This window comes from Lissotriton vulgaris, chromosome 1_1 (assembly GCF_964263255.1).
Source record: "Lissotriton vulgaris chromosome 1_1, aLisVul1.2, whole genome shotgun sequence".
NCBI classification, from domain to species: domain Eukaryota; kingdom Metazoa; phylum Chordata; class Amphibia; order Caudata; family Salamandridae; genus Lissotriton; species Lissotriton vulgaris.
In genome coordinates, this window is record NC_141685.1 from 1574458757 (window position 1) to 1574482695 (window position 23939).

Genomic DNA, 23939 nt, shown 5'->3' on the forward strand with positions numbered 1-23939 from the left:
CACGCCGACTTTCGGCGCAGCATTGTAGGATAGCCACACCAGTGCAGCAACTTGCTGGACACTAACTCGGTGCCATCCGGATCTTGGCGCGTTGTGCTGCCTTCGGCCTATTCGCACATCGGTCCGCTACTGACGCCGCCTCACGTGCCAACGGATTTTCTACGCTTTTTGTAGCCCTATGCCGCATAACAGGTCATGTGACTTGTTTATAAAACTTTTCATTGGTTCATTTTACTTTTGGTTTCCTAAAAATGGAAGGCTTGGTCATATGACCTAAAAATAACACTTTTCATTGGTTTAGAATTTTTTTTTTTCCCAAACGATGAAAGCCCCACCTTGTTTCTGGATGATTCAGACTGAAGCTGGCGTCAGCATGAGAGCACCACCATCTCGTGGCTCCGTCGTGGTCATTCCGCGAGCATTCATGGCAGCCGCTCCCCACCGGAAGCCTGCAGGAGTCGAGGGCCCCCAAGACTTTTGTAGAATCTTCACGGCTGAGGGGACACTTTCGAGAATGGAGCCCAAGCCCTAGCAGGCAAGCGTCCGAGTTCCAAGGTGTCCCAGGGCCATTTTAGTGGACCAGGCCCAAAACCGAAGAGCCGTCCGCCATTTTAAGAGTCATGTGGCAGCCGCCTATCGCTGCACTGCAAGAGTGGGAGCAACTCAACAACATGGTGAGCGAGACGCTGTAGCCGCAAGAGCGGGCGCAACTCAGCTGGATGGCCGCCACCTGGGGAGGCCCGTTCACGCCGCCTCCCCCACGCCCCCCCCCGGGCCGCCCCACGCCAATTTTCGGAGCAGCATTGTAGGATACCAAAACCAGTGCGGCAGTTTACTGGACATCACCTGGGTGCCATCAACATCTCAGCGCGTTCTGCTGCCTTGGGACTATTCGCACAACAGACCGCTACTGACGAGGCCTCCCTCTGCACCACCCTGGACGCCCCACGCTGTTTTTCTTTGCTGCATTGTAGGATCCCAAAAACCAGTGCGGCACCCAGGTGACATCACCTGGGTGCCGTCCAGAACTCAGCACGTTGTGCTGCCTTGGGACTATTCGCACAAAAGACAGCTTCTGACCATTGTTGCTTTTTTTTGTGAAAAATGTTTAAATGTTTTTACAGTTTTTGTTCCGTTCGTTATATTTAAAAGTTAATAAAGTTTTATAATCCTACTTTGTTGGAGTGTTATATATTTTTTAAAAAACGGGTGAATGGGGCCTTGAATCGGGTTATTGTCATGTGTGGGCTTTGCAAGTGTACTGCTACAGGATCGGACATTTCAAACTCAAATGCACGTTCTTTTTCTTACCTTTCCGAAGCATGGAGCGCAATAGCAGGCAGAGAAAGGGTGATGCAAGTGTTGAACACTGCCTGGCCTGGAAGTTGCTGGCAGTGCCCCCCCCCCCCCGCCCGCTCCTGAAAGAGGACACACACACACCGCCGCCCCAAGTACTTCACAGATCTTTAAAAGACCATGCGCTTGTTCATGAGGCTTAAATGGTTTATCACCCCTTCTAGAACCCCTGCATCGACCCTCTGACGTTTCCTAGAAAAATTACAACGTAACACAATACCAAGCCCTGTCAGCTGAAACCCCAGAGGAATCTTGGGGCATATTATCAAGGGGGTTTATCTCCGCTTTTTTGGCTTTAAAAGCCAAGAAAGCAGAGATAAAATTATCTCCCTATTACCAAGCTGTCGCTAACACCAGTTAGTGACAGCTAAAAGGAGATAGCGACCATCTTGGGCCCCGCTTTGCATGTCAGTGATATTTATCACTAATGACATGCAAAGTGGGCGTGCCAAGATGTTAGCGACTGGAAACAGTCCCTAACATCGCTATCTCCTATTACCAACTTTTGGAGATTTCCGCGCTAAGCGCGAATATCTCCAAAAGCTAACACCTGACCTGAGCAGTTCTTAGCCATGTTATCCAATGGGAGGTGGATAACATGGCTAAGAGCATTTGCTCGATATTGCATGAATATCGCTGACTTTTCAGCGATATTCATGCATTGCGGCCGTTTTTTATCGCATTTGCGATAAACCTTGCTAATAGCAAGGTTTATCTGAGATAAAAATCGCCAATGTGCGGCAATAATTTTTGTCTCTAAACAAGTTAGAGACAAAAATTATCGCTAGTTGTTGGTAATATGCCCCCGGGTTTTTGCTTGCAGAAATCGGGAGGCGGGAGACTAGCACTGAAATCAGTAGTCTCACGCCTGAATCGGGAGGGTTGGCATGTCTGGATTCTCTACAGCTGGGGCCATAAACTACATCCGCAGGGCTAGGTGATAGCCTGGGACCGGCCTGGCATCTAAAATGGCTGCCGTGCACGACAAAATTGTGGCATTGGAAAAAAGGCAAGATGGCGCGGACAATGTTTATCAATAAGGATTCATTTATAACAAAATATTTTATCGCACTGACAAATTGATGGTCAACACTTCCTGATTTCCATCGAATCGAACGTTAACAGACGTCACGCAGCAAAAAAAGAAAAAAAAGCTCACGCACAGCCGCTGGAAGACATGTATCAACATATATGAGCCTCCTCAGCCACCCTCAGAAAACATAAGGGATTAGGATACGTCTCCCGCACCCCCTTATACCTAGTAATTTAATTAAAACGAAGCACAAAATGGTCTCCCGCACCCCCTTATACCTAGTAATTTAATTAAAACGAAGCACAAAATGGCGAATTCCCGTTTCGCTACCAGTTTGCGGCCCAGTTCGCGGCCCGGGAAGCGCTTCTACCGTGAAAAATAATTTTTTTTTTATTTTCCCCACGGGACCCTTTAATAACCCCAACAACATTCCTAGGGGGTCAAGAGGGGTATACCTTGCCCCCTTTCATTAAATTCCCCCTTCGTTTTTCACCTCTTCTTCTCTCTCGATCCTACCGAGAGATAAGATGGCGGCCGCTCCGGACTGTTTAGAATGTTGACAGACACCGGGGAGCCAATCAGCTTCGCATCGCAAAGTTCCGTTTCGCGAAAAGTAAGCGGACCGGAGCGCAGCCCGGAGCGCTGTTACAGATATATATCTTGTTTTGAACGTTAATTTCTCAAAATCCACTGGAGCACATATATTGAGACCTAGCAAAGGCACATCGGGCTAACAGTCCCTACAATTTTGCCAAGTTTCGTGCAAATCCATTCAGCCATTCGAGCTAAAAGTGAGGCCAAAGGCCCTATGGAAATTAACATGGGAAAAACGCGTTTTGGGACCCTCCTTTTTTCTCGGCCCCCCCTTGACGAAACCCCCCAAATTTTCGGGGCTGCTCAGAAACAAAATGTGCCATTTTTCTGAAAATTTCAGCCGATTCCGTCCACAAACGCCAAAGTTATTAGACATAGAATTTTCAAAAGTTCCATAGACAAAAAATCCTAACTATATATACCTACTGGCGACACGCCAGTAGGTAATATATATTCACTGAAAAAACCATAGGTTTCACACCAGTTATAGTTAGGTGGAAATTTTACTGACATAAACCCATTGAAATTCCCACGTTATAGTTAGTTGGACTCACTATAACTTGCGCGCCTGCAATGCACTGCTGATGACGTCACATATTACATCACTCATGACATGGTCAATGACATCACTCATGACATCACTGATGACACCATATTTGTGAGAGAGTGACAGACCTCCTTTCAGTGTAATGTAACCCTTGAAACACATATTCAAAAATAGAAACTAACATTTTCAAAAAATGGAGATACCCATACCAGCTACAACAACCAATTCAGTAATACCACCATCTATATACACATGCACTCATTCAGCAACAATTCTATATAGTCACTCATACATATACTCACTCATCATATGTAGTGATACACATATACATCCTGTTACACACCAACAGTCTTCCAAAAGTTACTCACACACATAATCACACATGCAAATAAACTATTGAACATCCATTTATTAGCATATACAACTATACACACACTACCACCTTACTTCTAAGGAAACTTACATATACTTACTCTCTTAAACAATCACTTATAGAAAGACATACTTATTTAAACAGGAACTCTTACAATCTCTCACTCTTACATATACTCACTTATATACATCTATACTCACATATACTACATTAAAACATATGTCGTTACTGATAAAAACACTAGTGAAACAGTCATTCACTCACTAACACACACATATACAAACTCATCCACCCATACAGTCCTGCACATATGCTGTCTTCAAAACACATACAAACAGTGAGTCAGTCATTGATGCATCTATGTGCTAAGTAATACCCCCACCAAACCATACACACTCATACTGATACTAAAAAAAATCTAATAACCCATATACACAGACATGTAGCTACTCACCAACCCATGCAGCCACTTATACACAAAGTGAAACACTGATACATATATTTAAATATTTAAACATTACTCGCTAATATATGTATTCACTAAGATACACTTAATAAGCCAGTTAACCAATCAAGTTTTTAAAAAAAAGAACATCCATTTAGACACTTATTTAAACATTTATTCTTCCATCGACCTTTACATATACATATATAAAACATATTTATTTTTCAGAAAGAAACACATTCACTGGATGGTGTCCTCAGTGATGTCATGAGTGATGTCACTGACCATGTCATGAGTGATGTAATATGTGACGTCATCAGCAGTGCATTGCAGGTGCGCAAGTTATAGTGAGTACAACTAACTATAACGTGGGAATTTCAATGGTTTTATGTCAGTAACATTTCTAGCTAACTATAACTGGTGTGAAACCTATGTTTTTTTTAGTGAATTTAATAGGTTTTTTAAATGCTAATCCCTAACTATAACTGGTGTGAAACCTATGTTTTTTTTGGTAGTTATAGTTAGGATTATTTTGAATAGGGAAATCGCAACATTCTATTGTGAATAACTTTGGCGCCGGTTGAGGAATCTGCCTGAAAATTTCCTCAAATTTGCCTGGCGGCGCTCCGGTCCTTTCCTGAAAGCTTGGGGGGGATTCGTCAAGCGAGGCCGAGAAAAAAGGGGGGTCCCAAAACGTGTTTTCCCCATGTTAATTTCCATAGGGCGGTCAACCTCACTTTTAGCCCGAACGGCTGAATTGATTTCCACCAAACTTGGCAAAATTGTAGGGACTGGTAGCCCGATGTGCCTTTGCTATGTCTCAAGATATGTGCTCCAGTGGATTTTGAGTAATTTAGGTTCAAAAAAATATATATATCTATAAGCGCGCCCCGGTCCGCGCACCGGGGCGCGAACCAGCGCGGTACGCGAGTTCGCGCGCAGAAAGCTGATTGGCTCTCGGGTGTCTGTCAACATTCCAAACAGTCCGGAGCGGCCGCCATCTTGTGTCTCGGTAGGATCGAGACACAAGAGGTGGCAAAAACAAAGGGGGAAATGACAAAAAGGGGGCAGAGTAGACCCCCCCTGACCCCCTAGGTTTGATGTGGGGGCCAAAAAAGGGCCCCGCGGGGCAAACATTTTTTTTTTTTTCGATTTGCGCGGGGGGAGCGCCCGGTATGCACACCGGGGAGCGTACCATGGGGGAAAAAGAATGACAGAGTTTTTAAAAAATGTAGCCTTTTTTTATACATTGGAGGTAGTTCTAAAAAGAACTGTTTTTTTCTTCTTTTTGTTGTTTTATATTTTTTTTAATGTTTTTTTGAACATTTTGTACTTTTTTTGGCTTTTATGAACAATTTTATATTTTTTTTTGTTTTTTTTATGGGGAGAAACAAAAAACAGGGAATTGTAAATGGCTCAACTGGAGCAAAAAAAAATCAGGACAAAATTATTGTTTTTTGGAGCAATTGTGGTTGTCACCAGCACGGTTGATGAGCTTTATGCTTTGCTCGCCATAGGTGATGGGCTTACCACAAAATATACAAGTGATCTTGTATTGCCCAAACTGGGATTATATGTTTGGGACCATCTCCCTTGTCTCTGGTCCCGATGGAGTGGGTTGCTTTCTTTTGGAGGTGCTGGGTGAAGATTGGGGAGGGTTTGTGGCCAGTTCTCGGACCTCTGCCGCAGCATAGTTGTTGGGATGCCTGCGCTGCATGTGGCGAATCATGGTGTTATTGCCAAATGAGTATTTTTTGTTAGGGTTCCCCCTTGAAAGTTCCATGTTACAGATTAGGCAAGTCACCTTTGGCGCATTCACCTTTTTTTGGCCACTTGGGATGGAAAAAAACTCCCATACAATGTGCGGCTTTGGCCTATATGGGGTATTGTCTTCTGGCAGGAATGTCATCCTCCCCTCCTCCTCCTCCTCCTCCTCCTCCTCCTCTTCCTCTTCTTCATCTCCACTAGTGTGGTGTTGTGGTGGTCCTCTTGGTGGTGGTGGTGGTGGTGGTGGCTGAGATGCTCCTGCTGCTGCTGCTACTGAAGCCATTTTTCAGTCCAAAAAAGTACAGAGAGGTCTTTCAACAGTTCTTCTTCACTCAAAGTACAAAGTGAGAATGAGGAAAAAAGGTGTGGGCTTTCATCATTAGGAAAAACAAACTGTCCTGAACCAATGAAAAGTGTTAATTTCAGGTCACATGACTAGGGCTTTCATCATTTGGAAACCAAAACTGTCCTGCACCAATAAAAAGTGTTATTTTTAGGTCACATGACCCGACGCGCTTACGCTACGCGCCCCCGGGCGCGTCCCGGGGCACGACCAGGGGTGCATCGCGTAAGCGCCCAGGGGCGTGTCACGGAAGCGCGTCAGATGCTTACGTTGTGCGATCGTATGCGCTCGAGTGCTTTTGGGTGCGTTTACGCCGTGCGTATCACGCGGACGCGGCTAGGCGATACGTCACGATGATGTTTTCGTTCGCGGAAAAAGCGCTAACGGGACGCTCACCGGTACGCGCCCTGGGGCGCGCCGCAAGACTGCGCTTTCCGGTGCACTCACCGGGACGTGCGTCCGGGAGCGCTCCAGGGCAAAAAAACAAAAACCATGAACAATATACATTAAAAAAATAGTTTTACATAAATATACATTATAGGATTCATTATAAAAAATATTACATTTCATAGCAATAGAAATTTGCTATTAACAAACATTTGAAATTCACTGAAAAAAACAAAAGTTTCACACCAGTTATAGTTAGGAATTAGCATTTAGAAAACCTATTAAATTCACTGAAAAAACCATAGGTTTCACACCAGTTATAGTTAGCTGGAAATTTTACTGACATAAAACCATTGAAATTTCCACGTTATAGTCAGTTGGACTCACTATAACTTGCGCGCCTGCAATGCACTGCTGATGACGTCACATATTACATCACTCATGACATGGTCAGTGACATCACTCATGACATCACTGATGACACCATCCTTGTGACAGAGTGACAGACCTCCTTTCAGTGTAATGTAACCCTTGAAACACATATTCAAAAATAGAAACTAACATTTTCAAAAAAATGGAGATACCCATACCAGTTACAACAACCAATTCAGTAATACCACCATCTATATACACATACACTCATTCAGCAACAGTTCTATATAGTCACTCTTACATATACTCACTCATCATATGTAGTGATACACATATACATCCTGTTACACACCGACAGTCTTCCAAAAGTTACTCACACACATACTCACACATGCAAATAAACTATTGAACATCCATTTATTAGCATATACAACTATACACACACTACCACCTTACTTCTAAGGAAACTTACATATACTTACTCTCTTAAACAATCACTTATAGAAACACATACTTATTTAAACAGGAACTCTTACAATCTCTCACTCTCACATATACTCACTTATATACATCAATACTCACATATACTACATTAAAACATATGTCGTTACCGATAAAAACACTAGTGAGACAGTCATTCACTCACTAACACACACATATACACACTCATCCACCCATACAGTCCTGCACATATGCTGTCTTCAAAACACATAACAAACAGTGAGTCAGTCATTGATGCATCTATGTGCTAAGTAATACCCCCACCAAACCATACAGACACTCATACTGATACAAAAAAAATCTAATAACCCATATTCACACACATGTAGCTACTCACCAACCCGTGCAGCCACTTATACACAAAGTGAAACACGGATACATATATTTAAATATTTAAACATTACTCGCTAATATATGTATTAACTAAGATACACTTAATAAGCCAGTTAACCAATCAAGTTTTTTTTTTAAAAAACATCCATTTAGACACTTATTTAAACATTTATTCTTCCATCGACCTTTACAAATACATATATAAAACATTTATTTTTCAGAAAGACACACATTCACTGGATGGTGTTATCAGTGATGTCATGAGTGATGTCACTGACCATGTCATGAGTGATGTAATATGTGACGTCATCAGCAGTGCATTGCAGGCGCGCAAGTTATAGTGAGTCCAACTAACTATAACGTGGGAATTTCAATGGTTTTATGTCAGTAAAATTTCCAGCTAACTATAACTGGTGTGAAACCTATGGTTTTTTCATTGAATATATATATATATATATAATTACATACATAATTAAATATGGCAGTTTTCATGGCTGCAGCAAGCACAGAACAGACAGGCTTAACTTAGAAAAATGTGTAAAGACTTTATCAGTACTAAAACAGATAAAATGTTTAAAAAAAACACAATACAATAAAAATCCTATTTCAGATTATAAAAATAGAGGTAGTTCTAAAGAGCAAACAGTCACCAAACAACAAGAATCTGATGCAGGGAACTGAAGATTTGTTTTTCCAAAGTTTTAGATGCTTCTAGCGCCAAAAAGCTTAAAGGGACCAGGTTCATCACTGTGGAAATTGTACCTTCGGCTGTAGTAGTTTGCCTGGAGAAAAATTCTCGTTGACGAGGTCCTCCATTGGTGGGGGTGCCAGCTGGATTCAAAGAGGGCTTGTCGATGATGGCAGCTGGCTGAAGTGCAGGACTTTGGTAGGAGCCATGGCTCCAGCTGGAAGTTCAAGGCTTTCAACTTCAAAGGTGGGAAAACTCCAAGCTGGCAAAGTTTGAAGTTGGAACCCAGCAAGGCATCATCATCATCTGGTTGGTGCTCGTCATTGGTCGTAGTGAAGTTCTCTACGCTCAGACTTTAATACTTTTCTGCAAGTCAGGATCCTTTCAGTGGGGCAATCCATCAAGTTGAGTCTGGCTGGCAGTTCGACATCAGTGGCTGCGGTTTTGGAGCGGTCTGGCAGTAGCCTTTTATTCCTTTTGTAGAAAGTTTGAAACACCTTTCTAAGTATCCAGTCTTGCTGTTTTTGATGATGAAACAACAACCCCGGGTCCAGGACCTTCAGGGCACCACTTCTGGGTTAGGACTCAATTTCCCAGATGCCACCAGCAGTTATAAATGGTCAGCTGGGCTCTGCAGAGATCGCAGCTTCTTGCAGCTATTGTGATCCTGCACCTGAATAGGTGGCTAGACAATTAGCCCTTGGAGTCCACTCTTCTGTCTTGGGACCAAGTGGGGAGCGGGTCCAGCCCTTAAGGTTTCCCTGCACCAGTTCAACAGCAGGTACAATCCTTCTTCTATCTTCCACAGGTAACACTCATGTTGTTAGTACCCAAGCTCACTCCTAGACTCTAGTTAAGATTGTAGGGGGATTATTTTTGGCAAGATGAGAAAACAGGATGAATAAGAAAGATTTATTGATGGGCATCTAGAATGGTTTCAGGAAAGATATACGTACAGTGGCATAGTGTGTAAACCTGCACCTAATAATTGGCCATATTATGGCTAAGCAAAGGTTGATACAACAAGTTTTTATGGCTCTCAGCAGTGCCTTGTTTGAACCACTCAAAGCTATGGCATATTATGTCAGATGTAGGGGTGAATCAATCCCTATTTGAGACAATTGTTCATGGATGTATCAGGAGGGCACATTTTGGTTAGAATGGCAGTAGACTAAAATATACAGGATAGGGAGGGGAGTTAGGCAAGGGTGTGTCCTTGAAACTTTTTTGTTTAAGTTATGCATTAATGACCTGGGAAGATATCTGCTAGATAAAGGTCAGGCCGTACCTGCAATTCCTGTTCTGCTTCATGAATAAGATGCAGTGCTTATGCTGAGGACTGCAAACGGCCTTCAAAAACTGCTTGGTGCGTTTCCATCTTTTATGTATCACTTTGACTTGAAAACACACCCAAGTAAAACTTTAATGATGCCTACGGCCTTTGAAGACTGTCCATAGTATCTAAGTTGGACAGGCTCATTATTTTTCTTATTTGGTGATCTAACTTGACTTAATTTGTTAACTAAGGAGGGAATGCAATTTTATTTAGGGGACGTGGCAAATCCTTAATATAGTTTTTTGCTAAAACAGTTCTATCTAAATACTGTTCATATTCGTGCTGCATTTCCAAGATGGGTGAGTGGTCATGTGATGTGCCATGTCTGGTGGCTCAGTGGACTAATGCGTCTACTACTGGGGCCTGTGTTCAACCTCAAGGTCACAGGTTCAAATCCCAGCGGGTCCACTCAGCCTTTCATCCATCTGAGGTCGATAACATGAGAACCATTGAGTTGGGTAACAACAAACATCTGTTATTCAGCGCCAAGATACCCGTAGTGGAGAACGTGCGCTTTACAAATACACGTTATCCTTTCCATTGTCAGTTGGACGGCTGTTTCTCCCAGTGTGCCTTTCATCCAATTTTTTAAGGAGGCTGGGTTATTTTATTTGAGGCCAATGGACACAGCGACAGCTGGTTCAGGTAAGCCTGGTGGTGTGGTGGAGCGGGACAGGGCGCAGCAGGAGGGTAGCCGGCAGCTGACGGAATAGATGTTATTTTTTTATTTAATTATTCCTATTCCGACATCTGTGGACTTCACTTCCTAAATGTAAAGGAGGCTCAAGGGGGCATATTACCAAGACATAGCGATAATTATCGCTATTGCTTGGTTAGAGACAAAAATGTACCATTGAGCTGGGGTGATTTTTATCGCAGAGAAACCTTGGTATTACCAAGGTTTATCGCAAATGCGATAAAAATCGGCCGCAATGCATGAATATCGCTGAAAAGTCTGCGATACTCATGCAATACCGAGCTAATGCTCTTAGCCATGTTATCCCCCATCCCATTGGATAAAATGACTAAGAACTGCTCATGGCAGGTGTTAGCTTTTGGAGATATTCGAGCTTAGCGCGAATATCTCCAAAAGTTGGTAATAGGAGATAGCGATGTTAGCGACTGTTTCCAGTTGCTAACATCTTGGTACGCCCACTTTGCATGTCATTAGTGATAAATATCACTGACATGCAAAGTGGGGCCCAAGATGGTCGATATCTCCTACTAGCTGTCGCTAACTGGTGTTAGCGACAGCTAGGTAATAGGGAGATAATTGTATCTCCACTTTCTTGGCTTTTAAAGCCAAAAAAGCGGAGATAAACCCCCTTGATAATATGCCCCAACATTCCTTCCCAAACGGTACACAGCATCTTAATGGGAAACATATTTATCCACATAAAACATGAAAAAGAGAAAACGACTCTAGCCCACACCAATATCTTTTAAATGAAAATCGTGATTTCAAATTAACTCAAAAGAAAAATAATCAAAAAAGTGTTATTGCAATGGGGTAAACATGTGCAATTAATATATAAACATTCCATTATCGGGTTTTCACCTTTAAAGAAAAGTAAAAGAGTTCAGTTCTAATAATTATATATAAAACCTCTCAATTAACTAATTGTGTTTCGATGAAAAATCTAGGAGGGGGCGAGCGGTATCCTTTACCTTGTGGTTTCCAAGTGCCACGCTTAATAGCTCTTCTGTGTCAATGATGTGGCACAGAACCAGTCTTTGATGACAGCTATTCTTCCACGAATATTTGCCCTTTTTTTACATTTATTTCAGTGCAACATATATCTGCAACATACACCTGTTTCTCAAGTCAAGTCAAGTCAAAATGTATGTTTATTATGACCATAGTCTTTAAACAATGCAATGAACATAACACAAAATGGAGTATGCACAGTAAATTCATAAGCCTATTTTAAAAAATTTTCAACCGTTAAAAAAATCCTAAGAAATACCAGTAAAAAATGTACATTTACCCTAAAACTTATATTTACATTATAAAAACCTACGCATTTTCTTTCAACTACAAGTAATTTCATTCAACTAAAATTTCATACATTACTACAGAGTATTCCTGTCTTCTCAATGCACTCAGGGCCACCTTTATGAATTTCCCGAGGGCAATTACAATATCAATGGAAGGGATTTCGGTTAAAAGGCTGGCTGCCTGCGTCCTTGTTTTTATATCATGTTTTAGAAAGGCTGGGCGCAGCCACAGTTTTCTCTGATCTAAGAGTGTCAGACAATCTAGCAGGATATGTAGCAGGTCTCCTTTAGTTCCCAACTTACACCTACAAAGACCTTGCTGGTCTAACATTTTTGACTTAAGGTCTCTGTTTATTAGCCATGGGTTAATCCCGATCCGAAGCCTCAGGATCTCTTGCCTGTACCCACGGTTTGGTAGCCTATCAAGGTAGGGGAACCAGTTTTCATTGGACCAAGCGTTTAACATATGCGCTACTGATTTTTTCTTTACTAAATATTCAATGTCAGTCAGTCTAGAGACTTCTTTCCCCCTTTGCTTCAGCTCACCTTTGGTACTAAGAACTTGGTACGTTTCCTGGTCCACATCAATCTTTAATAATTTACAAATTCCCATCAATTTTTCCCTACTGACCTTTGCCCATTTTAGCTCACTTTTCTGAATTTCTGTACGACACCGGTGTGCTACTTTTTGCCTTTCTGGATCTTCCAATCTTTTCCAAAATCTGATGACAGCCATCTGAGCTTGTATCGCCCAGGACTTTGTACCTATTTCAGTTCTTATGGCTTGTATCATAGAAGATTGAGGAAGGGATAAGAGCCTTTTTATGCATTTCCCCTCTATCACATCCCAGGATCCCTTACCGCTCAAATAAAGGATCTCTGCTCCATACAGGACTTGGGAGGGGATCATTGCCTCTAAGCATTGGTCGGTGTGACATCTCTCCATAATCCCCATTAAACCTTTTTAAACCACATATGGAAGAGAGTGCCTTTGCGTTTTGTGTTTCCAGGTGGGTATTCCAATTTAGGGCCCTATCGAACCATATACCCAAGTATCGGTACTCATTAACTGTCTCCAGTTTGAGATCACCTATGTACCAACTGAACCTACTTATCTTTTTTCCAAAACATAGGGTTTTGGTTTTATCTAGATTAATAGTTAGGAGTTTACTATCACAATATGTCTTAAAGGCATTAAGCTTTCTTTGGAGACCCCTCTCCGTCTGGTCTACTATTACCAGATCATCCGCGTACAATAAGCAGGATACCTTATTTCCATCCATTTTAGGGCTGGCACTACCCTCCACCTCTAGAAATGCCGGGAGATCAGACAGAAAAATAGAGAAAAGCTGGGGAGCCAACACGCAGCCCTGTCTTAATCCATTGGCAATAGGTATTTTTGGGGTCAAAGATCCCACGGTATCCTTGATAACTTGCCCCCAATTTTCCCTATGTAATTCCTTTATTATTGTGAGGAGATCTTTGGGAATATTTAACCTCTTTAGGGTATCCCATAGGCAAGCCCGATCCACTGAATCAAAGGCTGCTCTGAAGTCGACGAAACAACAGCATAACTTGCCATTTTGTTCCCGTCGACTTCCTAGCCATAGCCCATAGGGCAAATCCATGATCTATTGTGGAATGGCCCGCTCTAAATCCACCCTGTTCTGTGAGTACAATTTGGAACTCTTCGACCCATGCATTCAATTGTTTCAATACAATTTTAGAGAAGACTTTCTCTCCTATATCTAAGAGGTTGATCAGCCGGTAATTTTGTGGCGCCTCTTTACTCCCTTTCTTGTGGATTGGCCTAATTATGGCACCCTTCCAAGTAGGTGGCCTTACTCCTACTTTTAAGACTATATAGGACATCTTAGCCAGAAATCTTGCACACCATTTAACCACCGACTTCAGAATTATTGCAGGGAGATTATCTGGACCTGCAGCACGAGTTAGCTTAAGTTCTTTTATTGTAAGCTCTACTTGTTCTTCGTTAAATTTGGTTATTAGGTCTTCAGAGATTTCTAGCCATATTTTGGCCTCCACATCCTCTCTGGGCGTTCTTACCCCGTACAGTTCCCTTATGTACTCTTCCCATCTAGGTAATAGGAGATAGCGATGTTAGCGACTGTTTCCAGTCGCTAACATCTTGGCACGCCCACTTTGCATGTCATTAGTGATAAATATCACTGACATGCAAAGTGGGGCCCAAGATGGTCGCTATCTCCTACTAGCTGTCGCTAACTGGTGTTAGCGACAGCTAGGTAATAGGGAGATAATTGTATCTCCGCTTTCTTGGCTTTTAAAACCAAAAAAGCAGAGATAAACCCCCTTGATAATATGCCCCAACATTCCTTCCCAAACGGTACACAGCATCTTAATGGGAAACATTTATTTATCCACATAAAACATGAAAAAGAGAAAACGACTCTAGCCCACACCAATATCTTTTAAATGAAAATCGTGATTTCAAACTAACTCAAAAGAAAAATAATCAAAAAAGTGTTATTGCAATGGGGTAAACATGTGCAATTAATATATAAACATTCCATTATCGGGTTTTCACCTTTAAAGAAAAGTAAAAGAGTTCAGTTCTAATAATTATATATAAAACCTCTCAATTAACTAATTGTGTTTCGATGAAAAATCTAGGAGGGGGCGAGCGGTATCCTTTACCTTGTGGTTTCCAAGTGCCACGCTTAACAACTCTTCCGTCTCAATGATGTGGCACAGAACCAGTCTTTGATGACAGCTATTCTTCCACGAATATTTGCCCCTGTTTTACATTTATTTCAGTGCAACATATATCTGCAACATACACCTGTTTCTTACTTGGTTTAGATAACGCAGCTCTTATTTGTTAATGAAATATAACATTTAAACCATGTAGAATATTTTACAACAGAATAATTGACTAAACAAGTCCTAGATGATTATTTTGAAGATTGCTCCCGAATCAATTTTATTTGAGTAGCTGCTTTTTTTTTTATTTGCACAAATGTAGGGCTTTAAACGAACTGATAATCGATGCATGACAAACAGAGTCAATAAGATAAAGCTGTAATTGAGTTAATCAGTGCTGTTACTGGCATCGCAGCCCAAAGTACCCCGGGGCGCGGCGAAGTACTGGCACTTAGATGTACTGAGGTAATGTTTATGAATAATCAACTACTGTCTTCAGTGCAGCAGTTCGATTCAATTCAATCTGATAAAGTGCCGAAGGAATCGAAAATGAAAAAGTGCTGCCTATGTATTTCAAGCAGGCCAAAATCACATTTTACCTCTGATAACAAGCCAGTAGTTATATGCAATGCATCACTGTCTTATTTATGTGTTTACTCGATGATTTAGTAACGCTCAAGTGGAGATAAACCTTCGAGACTCAGGTTTTTTATTATCTCTTCATTTTCTCTCGAAAAAAACAGAAACATTCCTATTTTGTAAATTAAAAGAACACCAGTGCAAGCGGCGCCTACGTTCTAGGAGAAAAAAAAACTCTGCCAACGTTAACATTTTTCACACAAGGTATTTTTCCAAATCCACCCACATGCTGAGGCCAGCACACAGCGGAGATATATGTTGCCTTTACTACAAAAGCCAGTGTTCGGCAAATTTCCAATCATACTAATTTAAAATAAATGCAACAATCTGCTCCTTGGTAAAAGCTATTTCAGGGGTGGTAGAATTCAAATCATAATTGAATAGGGTTCCTGCATTCAATAGTTCAGAGGCAGGTTTTAGAAATAGTTTTCAATAACAACAATATGAAATGTGTACAATCATTGCTCACATGGAGTGTTCAATATATTTCCTTTATTGTTTCTGATGTATTTTCTACAAAAATAACACACTCCTTTCACTGCGCAGCGGTGCACTGTGATTCAGCAGCTGTTCTTAAAACAGTAGGTGGCTATGGTGATGTTGAAATGATAATTCGCATGTAGCTCACAGTAGTGGTCCCTAAAGTCAAAATCCTCATTTTAATGACGTGCATTTTTGAGGTAAAATGCTATACTAACAGTCATTGTATTGAAAAATTGAATATAATATGGAAAGTAGGGTGCATGTTATAAACAACTAGCGATATTTATCGCTAAATAGGCTTAGCGACATTTTTTTTATCGCCGCGCATCGCCGGATTTTATTGCAGAGATAACGTGCTATTAGCAATGTTTATTTCCAAAGCGATAAAATATCCGGTGATAGCGGCGAAATGCGTGAATATCGCTGGAAATTAAGCGATATTCAGGAATTATCTCTAATAGGACTTAACCTGAATATCCACCTCCCATTGGATTTACAGGCTAAGAAGTGGTCTGAGCAGGCATTAGGATTTGGCGATATTCGCGCTTAGCGCAAATATTTTAATTGCTACGCCTGCGTTGATAATAGGTGATAGCGATCTTAGTGACTCCTTTCAGTTGCTAACAGGTTGGGTACGCCCACTTTGCATGTCATTAGCGAGAAATATCACTGACATGTAATGCGGGCCCCAAACCGCTCGCTAGCACCTAATAGCTGTCTCTAACTGATGTTAGCGAGAGCTTGCTAATAGGGCGATGAAATTATCGCCGCTTTGCGGCTGAAAATGGCCGCAAAAACGGCGATAATTTCATTTTGCCTGCCTTGGTAATATGCCCCTAGGTTTCAGTTATCTACAATGACTTTCGTCTGGCAAAGATTTCCTTGCTACTTACCTATAGGCTTGAAACCACGAAGAGGCAAGAGGAGGTGTCTGCATGCAAGAAAAGGCTCTGCAGAGGGGCACCAGCTACCAGAGTCCTTAACCCCGTAGGCTGCAATAGCCCAGGTGCCACCCAATTTCCAGTGGCAGGAATAAAGGGTGCACAGGCTGCTGCTGCGCGGGACAGGTGAAGAAAAGTGTTCAAATGGCTTCCCCTCGACATCAGTCGCACCATCACCCAGGCCCTCGTCACCAACCACTTGTACTACAGCAACTCTCTCTAAGTAGGAATCGCTACTTAACTACTAAACAAACTCCAGACCATCTAGAACTCAGCAGCCAGGTTCGTCTTCGATCTCCTGAGGCGGGCTCACACCTCTCCCCACCTCAAATCTCCACACTGGCTCCCCATCAGCAAACGATGGCAGGGGAAACAACCATTACGACGCGGTCACAACACTGCAGTACCATTAAAACGCGGATTTTAGGACTTGCGCTGGAGGGCGCTCTAGACTAAGGAATAGTGTGAGTTACTATTCCAACACCTTCCCTACTGTACGTAGGCTGGAGTTGGAATAGTAAATCATACTATTCCTAAGTCCAGCACCCTACAGCGCAAGTCTTGGTAACGACTTGCGTTGTAAAAGCTGCGTTGTGGTGGTACTGCAGGGTTATGTACCGTGTTGTACCATCATACATCCGATGCCAGTTCAAACTGCTCAACAGCACCTACAAAGCCCTTCACAACAAAGGCCCTGCCTACCTGAACCACAAGGTGAACTTCCACCAACCGACCGACAATCTTTATTGATTATCCCTCTTCTTAGCCCACATCCCTCGCATTCACAGAAGCAGAAGTGGAGGCTGTGCCTTCCCTCACCTGGTAGCCAAGTCTCTCCCTGCAGGAGTTCAGGAAGGACCTGAAGACGTGGCTCTTCAACTAATCCATGCCAACAGCATCCTCCTCCTCCCCGAGTGCTGAATATCCTCAAGGGTGATAAGCAGAACTCTACACATCCATTTGATTGATTGATTGATGTATAGGTACACCCATCTGCAGTCCTGGAAGGTGTGGGCTTGTATGCGCTCATCTGAATCGAGGCAGCGGAGTGGCAGATGAGTTTCTCCAAATTGCCTCTATGGATTGGTAACTCAGAGTGAGAGTATGTTTTACTCGCCCTTTATCGCTGTGTGTGATGAGCTTGAATGCTAACCAGCTTATCTCCCTTGGTGGCTTCGGATTTCCGTGACTGGACTGGGGTGGGACTCAAAGTACATGTGCCCCTTCAGCGGTCAGGCATTCTCCTGTGCAGCTGTGCGGCGGCGGTTTGTTATTGAGAGTGCCCTCTTAAATTGACAGTTGCAGCTAGTTTCTTTGAAGTTTCTTTATTTTAATTGTGGTTGTACCTGCAATTATAGGACTGGCCATAAGGAATCAAATCGTCCTTCATTTGTTCTTTTGACTGAATTATATAAACCTGTGGGTCATATGAAGCTACTGAAGCACCAGTACTTTTAAGGAGTGGAAATACTTCCAATTAGATGTTTTTTTAAATTAACGTGGTGTTTTGACATCAATTGCTTCATATTGGCAAGTCTTAAATCCGGATCTCCACAGGATCCTTGCCCGGCCAAGTGTCTAGCAAATATGGCACCTGTTCTAAATGACCTGGTAAATCCCATCCTGAATCTGTCGCTCTCTTCCGGGGTAGTTCCCAAAGCTTGGAAGAGCGCCATGATCCTGCCACTCATTAAAAAACCAGCGCTCGACCCTTCAGTCCATGCCAATTACAGACCCATCTCCCTACTCCCTGCTCTGGCGAAAGTGACTGAGAGGTTTGTTCACAGATCTATCTCTAATTTCATCGAGGAAAAGGGTCTGTTGCATGGCACTCAATCTGGCTTCCGTGCAAATTTCAGCACGGAGACTGCGCTCCTTGAAGTCACAGATGCCATCAGGGAGGAGTTGGATGTTGGAAAAAAAGTGGTACTGATTATGCTAGACCTGTCGGCGGCTTTCGACACCGTTCCCCTCGCACTTCTTCTTTCCAGACTCTGGGACTTTGGTCTGCGGGGAACGGTGTGGAATTGGCTTAAATCCTTCTTAGCCGACCGCCGGCAGACAATCTGGGCGCCTCCCTACTCCGCCGAAATGTCACCGCTAGAAGTGGGGGTTCCCCAAGGTTCCATTCTGAGCCCCCTCCTTTTTAACATCTTTATGGCCCCCCTGGCGGTGACGGCGGAGTCTTTCGGCGCCCGGATTGTCACTTATGCTGACGACACCCAACTCCTCTTTGTAAGCAACAAGGATGGCCTGTTTGATGATGCCCAGGTCAAAGGCTGTTTGAGCGCTGTTTTTGAGTGGTTTGGACCTCATGGGCTGAAGTGCAACTCCGACAAGTCGGAGTTGCTCTTCTTTGGTTGTACCTCTGAGCCTGATTGGAAACCCTGGTGGCCGCAAGATATGTTTCCTCCCACTAGTTCGTCTTTGAAAGCCAAAAATTTGGGAGTTTTGATTGACAATGAGCTATCTTTCGGGCCGCATATCTCATCTCTTACTGGGAAATGTTTCGGCATCCTTCGGATGCTTCGTAAATTCCTCCCTCTAGTCTCCATCCAGCACAGAAAAATCATTGTCCAGGCACTGATTGGCTCTAGGCTGGATTATGCTAATGTTATGTTTCTGGGACTTCCCAAATATCTGGTCAGGCGTCTGCAAATCGCCCAGAATTCTGCAGCCCGAGCCATCTTTGGTCTTCCAAAAAAAGCCAGAGCCACTGATCTTCTCTCAACACTACACTGGCTTCCTATTGCTAAAAGGATTCTGTTTAAAACTTTGACCACGACTTTCAAGGCCCTACATGGTATAGGCCCCAAATATATTTCCAAACGATTGTCCTGGTATAACCCCCCCAGATCTCTCAGATCTTCGTCCCTATCTAAAATGAGTGTTCCCATTATCAAGCGTGCTAGAGCAGGAGGACGGTCTTTTCGCTACTTAGCTCCTCATGCTTGGAATGACCTCCCAATCTCTTTGAGACAGACCTCTAGCGTTCTGTCCTTCCGAAAGGCCCTTAAGACATGGCTTTTCCGTTAATTTGATGTTGCTTCCTGTGTCTGCACATCCTCTCAGTGTTATGTTCTCCCTTCTTCGGTTGGGTTTCCTTCGATAAAGCGCCGGGATACTCCGTGGAGTGGCCGTGCGCTATAGAAGTATAAAAATAACATAACATAACATAACATATTTCCTACATTTTTACCTAGTTTTTCTCCAGGGTCATTGATTCAATTGCTTTTGGTGAGCTATCAAATCTAATATGTGCTGTGCTTTGTTTAAGGCACTAATAGCCATGGTATTGACAACTGAGGTATATAGTGTTGCGATCCCGGTGGGATTGTATTTTGGAGCAAAATGGCTAGTGCGAGATGATATGGTGAATAGGGTCCACCAATGCAGGCTGGTGTGCATTAATTGCAGCGGTGGTACGTGCAAGTAAGTGCAGGGGGCAGGGCGAGGGGGAGTCAACAGATGATGGAATAGGGAGAATTAAATAAATAAAGAATTCCTATTTCGACGTCTGTAGGCATCTCCATTGCCTCTCCCCAACTCTCCCCACTGTGCTTACCTGCAACGACAGCTGCTGTTGACAAACCCAGGCATAACAGGTCAAACTGGCCACAATTTTACCTCAGAACCAAAGTTAGTTCAGGATAATTTGGGTCCAAAAAGTTAACTAGACCTCAGTGAACCCCCCCAGCCAATAGAATACATTAACTACGAGCATTCAGAGGCACGTATGGATTGTTTCAATCTCCTCCTCAGAAAACTTGGAGCACAAACTCTAATTTGTTTCTGTAAATCTCAAACTTTAATAACTCTAGTATAAAGGCTGTCTTTTTACACAGTGCTCCAATTTTTCCCCTAGACATCTTGGGCCTCATTTATGAAAAGTGGCGCATCGCTGCATGAAAACAGCGATGCGCCACTTTTCACTACGTCCTCCTTGCACCACCAATGATGCGTCATAATTACAGTATGACGCATCATGTCACAAGGAGTTACAGATACGTCAGCATTTCTGACGTATCTGTAGGAGCAAAAGTGACGCATTGCTGGAGTGTGTCACAAAAGTGACGCAACTCCAGCAATATGTCCTTTCACATGGGGCAAGCCCCATGTGAAAGGACTTGCGTCAGTCTTACGCCTGCTGTGAGGCAGGCGTAAGATTTTGGCGCAACAGCTTCCTAAAAGTGACGCATTGAAATATCATAGATTTCACTGCATCATTTCTACGACCCTTCCTTGAGTCAATACGCCCCCCTTACATACATTATACCTGGCGCAGGTATAATGTGGCGCAGGGGTTTACAAAGTGACGCATCTACCTAGATGCGTCACTTTGTAAATTTAGTGCAACAAGGCACATTTTGTACGCTGCTGGTGTTTCACAAAAAGTGACGCACCGGCGGCGTAAAAGTGACGCAAGGCCTCATAAATGAGGCCCCTGATGTTTTACCTCGTGGCAGATGGGTCCAACAGTAATTAGATTGCAGCTGGATATGGATTTCTGTAAAAACTGAACAAATGGGATTACATTGTTGTTAGAACCGGCTGTCTCTAGTTGGCAGAGGTATATACTTCTGACAAATAGGGACACACCTTTTCTAGTCAGGGCAAGGGGATCACACCCTTCGATAACCCCTGCTCACCCCCTTGGTAGCTTGGCAGAGCAGACAGGCTTATCTCAGAGGCTGTGTGTTAAGCATTTATGACCACATACAGTAATACAGTGAATACACTACAAATGGACACGACACAGTAGTATTATAAAAATAAGTATTTTTATATAAGGCTTAGCACAAGACCAAATAACGAAAAAAATGTACACAATCTTAATAAATACTCTGGGAAGGGAAATAGGATAGTTCAAAGGTAGGTTCTTCTTTAGCACAAAAGTCTTTAGTATCAAGCAAATCTTCTTCTTGGCAATATAGTTCTTAGCAACAGGGTAGCCCACACGGGAGCTACACGACGTCGAGGCAAAGTTAACCCAAAGGTTCGGCGTCGACCGCGAGGAGCACTACGTCGAGCCTGGAGTCACACGGACCCCCAACAACACAGTACCTTTGGAAAATGAAGCGCCCGATGATCAGCGGCGTCGAGCAATCCGGCGTCGCGTCTTCGGTGTCGATTAGGCCTCAGCAGGTGTCGTCGATGGTGCGGTTGCACAGAGTGAGCAGCGCTCACGGCGTCGAGAGGGCACACAGTTGATGCGATCAGCAGTGGTGCAGACACGAGGTCCCTTGGCGCTAGAGCCGTACTCCCACTCACTGGCGTTGCTGCTGGCGTCGGTCGGGCCCGGCGGCCGGTCATCGAGGAAGCGGGACACTGGGGCCGTTACCCACTGCGTCGAGCTGGATTCGGCGACGTCCGTCGGCGTCGAGATTGCTGGTTCTTTCAGAGGGGCTGGATTCACGATTCCAGCAAATAGCACTTTAGCAGATGAAGTCCTTTAGCCCTGTGACTTCAGCAGGAGACTGGCACTCTTCCAGTCCTTGGAGATTTTCTTAGCAAGCGTGAGAGTACACACACAGTTCCTCTCTCCTGGTTCCTTGGCAAAAATAAAGAAGCACTGCAGGATTCCCCCCAGCAAACAGCACACTGGCAGAAGGGGTAGGCAAGTCCTTAGATCAGCAGGCCTCTTGTCCTTGGTTACAGGGTTCCTTGTCAGAAGTGATCTGATTTCTTAGTTCAGGGGTCCTTCTCTTATACCCCTTTCCGGCGTTGATCCCTTTGTCCATGTCGGGGACTTTCCCAACATCCTGGGTCTGTTGTGGGTGGAGCCAGGCAGAAGCACCTGGCTTATTCACTGAGCAGGGCTGGGTCCTCAGACGCCCAGCAGGAGGTGGAGCCAGCATTGACACTGGCAGGAGCAGAGCTATCGGCCTCCTGGCAGGAGGTGGGTCTAGGATCATCCATGACAGGCACAGAGCCATCAGCCGCTTGGCAGGAGGTGGAGCCAGCATTGTATCAGGCAGGGCAGGCTATCAGCAACTACTCTCCCCCTACTCTCAACGCAAATGTCCCACTCATCCCACACTGACTCATCCAGACCTCGGGAGCCACCCAGCTCCTGTCACACACACGCAAGACCAGCAGAAACCAGAAATGGTTGGACAAGAAAATAGACACTTTCTAAAAGTGCTATTTTCAAACCCAGAGTCCAAAAACCATCCACACCAACGGATGCGTAATTAAACCCCGAGTTCAGGGATACCAAACTCGACATTGCACCATGCTCCCCGAGCCAGCTAGGATCATAGCATTAATAATCCCGGTGGCCCATTCTAACTAATGGAGAGCAGGCTACCTCGCAATAGTGAAGAACGAAGATGGCTGTAATTCACTATTAGGACATGCCAACTTGGTCAGGCGTGTCCTACCTTATACTTGCAATGCACCCTGCCCGTGGGCCTACCATAGGGGTGACTAACATGAAGTCAAGGGAAGGTTGAGGGGCTGGCAAGTAGGTATACTTGGGCAGCCTGCGTGACAGCACTAGGCTGCACGTGGGTCTCGCAATGACCGACCCGTAGACATTCTTTTACGAGGCCGCTCCTGTGGGTGGCACAACACGTGCTGCAAGCCCACGAGCGGCATTTGTATTTACAAGCCCCGGCACTCCTGGTGCACTAGACTAGGGACTGACAGTAAACCAAATAAGCCAAACATGGATACACTAGATACAACAATTTAACATAGGGAGCACTTGCGCTGTGGCACTGATCAGCAGTGACACCGCGCCCAAAGCATATACCAGCAAAACATCAAAAAACAGTGGAGGCAAAACAGAAAAAATGGAGGAGAGACTCAAGCCAATGATGTCAGGTCTAACACGTGTCCCCTCCAGCTGAAATGTGGGGAGAACTACCCTTGACCGAGGGAGTCCTCATCACTAAGGCGGAAAAATCTGGACAGACCATCAGCATTGGCGTGATCTGAACCAGGGCGGTGTTCCATAAAGTCCATCCCCTGTAGAGAAATGGACCAACTCAACAGTTTCGGATTCTCACCCCTCATCTGCATCAACCATCTGAGGGGCCTGTGGTCTGTCTGAACCCGGAAGTGAGTCCCAAACAGGTAGGGTCTCAGCTTCTTCAGCGCCCAGACCACAGCAAATG